This window comes from Zingiber officinale, chromosome 2A (genome assembly GCF_018446385.1).
Source record: "Zingiber officinale cultivar Zhangliang chromosome 2A, Zo_v1.1, whole genome shotgun sequence".
Classification (NCBI taxonomy): Eukaryota; Viridiplantae; Streptophyta; class Magnoliopsida; order Zingiberales; family Zingiberaceae; genus Zingiber; species Zingiber officinale.
In genome coordinates this window covers 11,952,400-11,959,758 of record NC_055988.1, presented here as the reverse complement: position 1 = coordinate 11,959,758, position 7,359 = coordinate 11,952,400, and the positions used below count along the sequence as shown (strand labels likewise).

The following is a 7,359-nucleotide window of genomic DNA, read 5'->3' as shown; positions in this document are numbered from 1 at the left end:
TTGTGCTTAGATGACTCGATCGAAATGGGCTATAATAGGGAACTTATATTCAAGGGAAAATCGACACTACTACTGTTCTACAGTTAGCACAACAAAACTGCAACTTGATTAGGATGAGAAAAGGAAACACTTATGGAAATAAACAGTTTTAGATTACAAATTAAAATGTCCAATTATACATAGATTTTGTCTAACAAAAAACTGTAAGAGAGTTACTAAATCCAATTTTCACCTAATTTTCTTTGCAGATTCAGGCAATGATCTCTAGGTTTTTTGCTTGAATTATGAAAGGAGCTTTAGAAATCATACCGTAATGAATAATAAACTCTGCAACAAAAAAATCACTCGTCTCATTTGTTCACGTATGGTACAACTCAACATTAAATACGAAACATTTATAAGATTAAACATCAAGATTGCCTGAGTCGATATCAGAAGATGTCGTTTTTTTTTGGTTGCACAAATAGTCTAAGTCTCTCCATCTCACCAATGACAGTAAATCATCCTGTAAGAACATCCATTGTCACATAGTCTGGTTTGCATCCCTGCAAACTCATCTTGTCCATAAGCTCGAAGGCTTTATCAGACATGTTATGGTTCTTAAGACCCTTGAAAATAGGTCTATCGCAGAATCAACTTTTTGATTCTTACAACAAGAATCAATGAGGATGGTATAAATAATAGTGTTGGGCGGCACCATTGACACATCCATGCTCTTGAAGATCTTCATGGCCTGCTCAAGATCACCAGCTTTGCAGTAACCATTGATCAGAGCTCCATAAGTCACAACGTTAGGTTTGCATCCATTGTCGACCATTTCGTTGAGGAATTTATCAACCTTTGAAAAATCACCAGCCTTGCAGAAAGCATCAATCAGAGAAGTGTATGTGAAGACATCAGGCCTAAGCCCTGCCTTGTACATTTCGTCATGTATCTCGAATGCCTTATCCGACCTCTTCTTCTTGGAAAACCCATTGATCAAAGTGTTATAGCTCTTGATGTCTACTCGAAAATCATTCTGTCTCATCAATGACAAGTTCGAATAAGCATCATCAAGTTTACCAACTTGAGTCAACCCACAGATGAGAGTGGAGCATGTCCCAGAATCAGGGGAAACCCCTTCCTTGATCATCTCATCAAACAATGCGGTTGCCCATCCTACATTGTCAGAATGAAGAAAAGCACCAATCAGGAAGTTATAGGTGATAGCATTGCCTTTAACTTCCGGCCACTCGATCTTTTTCTTTCGAAAAAATCAAGGGCACTTCCGATCATCCCAAGCCTGCACATTCCATTTACAAAGGTATTCAGAGTAACCACATCGATGGCCACCCTTTCCTTCTCCATCCTGGTAAGCAATTCATGAGCCATGTCCAACTCTACAGCCTTGCAGAAGGCATCGATCAAGGTGTTGTAAGTCACACTGTCAAGATCACAAGCATGACTAGATTTCATCCTATCAAGCAAGGAGAGACCATCCTGAAGCCTTCCAGCCTTGCAGAGGCCGTAGATGAGAGTGTTAAAAATGATTGTGTCAAGGGACACTCCTGAATCTGGGCTTGACATTGCGTCGAGCACGTTCAGTGCATGGTCGAGGCGACGGGATTTGCAGAGGTGATTGATGAATATACCTAAGGTCACACTGTCAGGATCACAAGCATGGCTAGATTTCATCCTATCAAGCAAGGAGAGACCATCCTGAAGCCTTCCTGCGTTGCAGAGCCCATCTATGAGAGTGTTAAAAATGATTGTGTCAGGGGATACTCCTGAATCTGGGCTTGACATTGCGTCGAGCACGTTCAGAGCATCGTTGAGGCGACGGGATTTGCAGAGGTGATTGATGAGTATACCAAAGGTGACTACGTTGGGCCGCACGCCAAAGCCTTTCATCTCCGAAAACAGAAGATTCATCCTTGCGAAGTCTTGAATTGCGGCGAGGTCAGTCAAGAGGGCGTTGCACACAGGGGCCTCGATGGAGCCGCCAGCATCCTTTACCTCATGGAAGAAATCCCAAGCCCTGGAGGTGGCGCCGCGGCGGCACAGCTTGTTGATGAGCTCAGTGAACAGGACGACGTTGGGCGGGAAATTTTCCATCATGGCGATCTTGACGAGGAGGGCGAGGGACCCCTCGTTATGGGGATGGCTTCGCTTGGCCAGGCCGGAGAAAACGATCGACCGAGTGGCGGCGTCAGGCAGGGTAGTAGAGTCAGGGCAAATCATGCCGCCGAGGATCGACAAGGCGGCGGAGAGGCGACCGGGAGAGGCGGAGTCGAGCAGGGAGTGGTAGTTAAGATGGCCAATCGAGGCATTGTGGGAGTTTCTCAGTTAAGAGGTGCTTCACGTCGCTCCGGGTGCCTACGCCACAATCGCAATTGACGTCGGTGATAGCGGTGGTGGTGGAGGAGGAGGAAGCGTGGCGGCGGAGGCAGAGAGGCATCAAACGCAAACACGGATTTTTCACCAGCTTCATCTACCGTTTGGCCACTCGACTGGAGATCAACACGGAGATACGGTGACTGAGAAGACAGTAGAAACGGCAATTTAACAAAGGAAGCACGTGAAAATCTGAAATTACCTTTTATATTATTTTTGTATTAACTAAAAAGTGCACTTTTTTTTTAAGTATTTCCTATTTTATCCTCATGATAATTTAACTTTTTCAATTATTTTTCTTTTCTTCATTATATTTCTCTCACTTCTCTCTTTTCTCTGTCGGCAAAATATAAGAATAATATTAGTCAATTTTTAATCACATTTTAATACATTTAAAGAAACCAAAATAAATAATGGACACCATATTTGGACTCCTTGCAATTTTAGAAATCCACAGGAACTGAAATGGGTGCAATCAGAGCTTTCTAGGTCGATTAGTGCGTTTCGGTCAAAACCCACTGATGGACCTAGAGAGCTCCGATTGCACTCATTTCAGTTTCTATAGATTTCTAAAATTAATTATTTATTTTGGCTTTTTATAGATGTTAACAAGTAAAATCAAAGAATCGGCATAAAAGTCCACGTTAGGCCTGATATGGAATCATATCAGGCCCAACGTGGACCTGATATCATTCCATATCAGGCTCACGTTGGGCCTGATTTGAGTCCATATCAGGCCCAATGTGGATTTTTTGTCGATTCTTTGATTTTACTTGTTAACATCTACAAAAAGCCAAAATATATAATGGACACCATATTTGAACTCCTTACAATTTTAGAAATCCATAGAAACTGAAATAAGTGCAATCGGAGCTCTCTAGGTCCATAAGTAGATTTTGACCGAAACCCACTGATCGATCTAGAAAGCTCCGATTGCACCCATTTCAGTTTCTATGAATTTCTAAAATTACAAGGAGTTCAAATATGGTGTCCATTATTATTTTTGACACTCCTAGTGGTAGACCAGAGGTTTTGAAAAACCCTAAATCTTTCTTTCTTTTTTTTTCATTTTTTTTTGTTTAGGCCTGATATGAAAAGATATCATGCCCACGTTGGGCCCGATATCTCCCCATATCAGGCCCACATGCCTAATGTGGGCCTGATATGAGAGAGATCAGGCCTAGTAACAATAAAAAATAAAAAAATAAAAAATAAAAAAAAAATAAAGAGAGATTTAGGATTTTCAAAACCTCTGGTCCATCACTAGGAGTGCCAAAAATAATAATGGACACCATATTTTAACTCCTTGTAATTATAGAAATTCATAGAAACTGAAATGGGTGCAATCGGAGCTTTCTAGGTCGATCAGTGGGTTTTGGTCAAAACTCACTGATGGACCTAGAAAGCTCCGATTGCACCCATTTCAGTTTCTATGGATTTCTAAAATTGCAAGGAGTTCAAATATGATGTCCATTATTTATTTTGGCTTTTTATAGATGTTAACAAGCAAAATCAAAGAATCGGCAAAAAAGCCCACATTCGCTCGATATGACTCAAATCGTGCCCAACGTGGGCCCGATATGAATGATAGTTTGACGTTGGGCGATATGATTCCATATCGTGCCCAACGGGCTTTTGCCGATTCTTGATTTTGCTTGTTAACATCTATAAAACAAAATAAATAATGGACACTATATTTGAACTCCTTCAATTTTAGAATTATTATTGTTTTAGGTCCATCAGTGAGTTTTGACCGAAACCCACTGATCGACCTAAAAAGCTCCGATTGCACCCATTTCAGTTTCTATGAATTTCTAAAATTACAAGGAGTTAAAATATAGTGTCCATTATTATTTTTGGCACTCCTAGTGGTGGACCAGAGGTTTTGAAAACCCTAAATCTCTCTTTATTCTTTATTTATTTTTTTTTTGTTGTTGTTACTAGGCTTGATATCTCCCATATCAGGCCCACATTGGGCCTGATATGGGGAGATATCAGGCCCACATTGGGCCTGATATGAAGAGATATCAGGCCCAACATGGGCATGATATCTCTTAATATCAGGCCTAAACAAAAAAAAAAGGAAAAAAAAAAAGAAAGAGAGATTTAGGGTTTTTCAAAACCTCTAGTCGACCACTAGGAGTGTCAAAAATAATAATGGATATCATATTTTCACTCCTTGTAATTTTAGAAATTCATAGAAACTGAAATGGGTGCAATCGGAGCTTTCTAGATCGATCAGTGGATTTCGGTCAAAACCCACTGATGGACCTAGAGAGCTCCGATTGCACCCATTTCAGTTTCTATGGATTTCTAAAATTGCATGGAGTTCAAATATAATGTCCATTATTTATTTTGACTTTTTATAGATGTTAACAAGCAAAATCAAAGAATCGGCAAAAAAGCCCACGTTGGGCCTGATATGGACTCAAATCAGCCCAACGTGGGCCTGATATGGAATGATATCAGGCCCACGTTGGGCCTGATATGATTCCATATCAGGCCCAACGTGGGCTTTTTTGCTGATTCTTTGATTTTTGCTTGTTAACATATATAAAAAGCCAAAATAAATAATGGACACCATATTTGAACTCCTTGCAATTTCAAGGTCCATCAGTGGGTTTTGATCGAAACCCACCAATCGACCCAAAAAGCTCCGATTGTACCCATTTCAGTTTCTATGAATTTCTAAAATTACAAGGAGTTAAAATATAGTGTCCATTATTATTTTTGGCACTCCTAATGGTAGACCAGAGGTTTTGAAAACCATAAATCTCTCTTTATTTTTTTTATTTTTTGTTGTTACTAGGCCTGATATCTCTCATATCAGGCCCACATTGGGCCTGATATGGGGAGATATCAGGCCCAACGTGGTCATGATATCTCTTCATATCATGCCGAAATAAAAAAAAAAGGAAAAAAAAAAGAGAGATTTAGGGTTTTTCAAAACATCTGGTCCACCACTAGGAGTGCCAAAATAATAATGGACATCATATTTGGACTCCTTGCAATTTTAGAAATCCACAGGAACTGAAATTGGTGCAATCGGAGCTTTCTAGGTCGATTAGTGGGTTTCGGCCCGATCGCACCCATTTCAGCTTTCTATGGATTTCAAAATTACAAGGAGTTCAAATATGATGTCCATTATTTATTTTGGTTTTAGATGTTAAAAGTATAATGAAGAATGAAAAACCCACATTGGGCCTGATATGGACTCAAATCAGGTCCAACGTGGGCCTGATATGGAATGATATCAGACCCACGTTGGGCCTGTTATGATTCCATATCAGGCTCAATGTGGGCTTTTTATGCCGATTCATTGATTTTGCTTGTTAACATGTATAAAAAACCAAAATAAATAATGTACACCATATTTGAACTCCTTGTAATTTTAGAAATCCATAGAAACTGAAATGAGTGCAATCGGAGCTCTCTAGATCCATTAGTGGGTTTTGACCGAAACCCACTAATCGACCTAGAAAGTTCCGATTGCACCCATTTCAGTTCCTGTAGATTTCTAAAATTGCAAGGAGTTTAAATATGGTGTCCATTATTTATTTTGGCTTCTTCAAATGTATTAAAATGTGATTAAAAATTGACTAATGTTATTCCTATATTCTACCGACAGAGGAGAGAGAGAAGTGAGAGAAATATAATGAAGAAAAGAAAAATAGTAGAAAAAGTCAAATTATCATGAGGGTAAAATAGGAAATACTTTTAAAAAAGTGCGCTCTTTGGTAAATACCAAAGTAGTGTACGCCTTTTGGTAAATTCAGATTTTCAAGTGCGCCCTTTGGTAAATTGCCGCAGTAGAAAGAATGAATTATACAGGGTATAGGAATTTATGTCCCGTGTTCGATCTCTCAACCTGGACCTTGTATTTGGAGGACCGGATCCTCTCGTCCCTTTGTCTTGGTCTGTTCCTAGATCGAAATAAGGGGATTGGTGGGAGATAATGACCCCTACCTATTATAGATGGGGGTCATTACCCTCACTAATACAAAGGCTGGATCATGAATTGATCAAACCTTTGCGGACCAGAGGATCCGCCCTCGTATTTGGATCGGATGACAAAAGATGGGGAAAGAGGATAAGGAATGGGAGTAAAGTATCCTAAATTTATTTTAGAATAAATTAAATTAATAATAATAAATATATTTTAAAAAAATTCTATAATTTTAAAATAAATTTATATATCTCATTTAAATTAGAAATTAATTGAAATAATTTAATTAATGTTTTAATTAAAAACATAACATTGTCATGCGCTCCTCTCTCCTCGCGCCTACGCGACCCACTCGTTGCCTACTCCCCTCTTCCCCATCAAGAAGAGAATAGCCATCGGCGTCGCCTCCTAGAGCACGCTCGCATCGCCATACATCTACTCCATTGTTGCTCAAGTAGTCGGAGAACAGTAGGCGGCGACGTCTCCTCATCACCGACGACTCCTCGAGCATGTTCTCGCCATCATGCATCACCTCCATAGTTGCTATCCGTCAAGAGAGCATCGAACATCTCCTCCTCCTCAAGCTTTGACAGAGGATTCTATTGGAGGAAATTTTATTTGAGTTCTTCTTCCCCTTCCTTACACTCCGATTTGGGGTGTAAGAAATTAAATCTCTTTTCCCCCCTCACAAGGTTAAGGTTTACCCTTCCTTCCCCTTCATCTTTGTAAATCACTTCTTCCCAAACGAGGTTAAAAGTTCTCCCTCCCCTTCCTTCACCTTCTCCCAAATAGAGGATAAGTGGCAAACCTCCAATCATTTACCACTTTAGCTATGTCATGGCCTCTTATACTGCCATTAGATTCATGCAATGAACGTGATTAACCCACTTGTGTAGGGGAATCAGATTTACTACATGAATCTGCCCAAAGATGTCTTATTTATTGATCCACATATTACAAACTCCAATTCATCACAAATCATTGATGGGAATGATATATGCTCACCTCCTGACTCTTGTGCCTGACTGAGAGGGTCAACC

General features: G+C 39.9%; 1 pseudogene; it reads right to left on the bottom strand.

Annotated features, from left to right (window-relative positions):
- Positions 1–313: 313 nt before the first annotated feature.
- Positions 314–6,857, bottom strand: LOC122043547 (annotated as a pseudogene).
- Between the last annotated feature and the right edge of the window lie 502 nt (positions 6,858–7,359).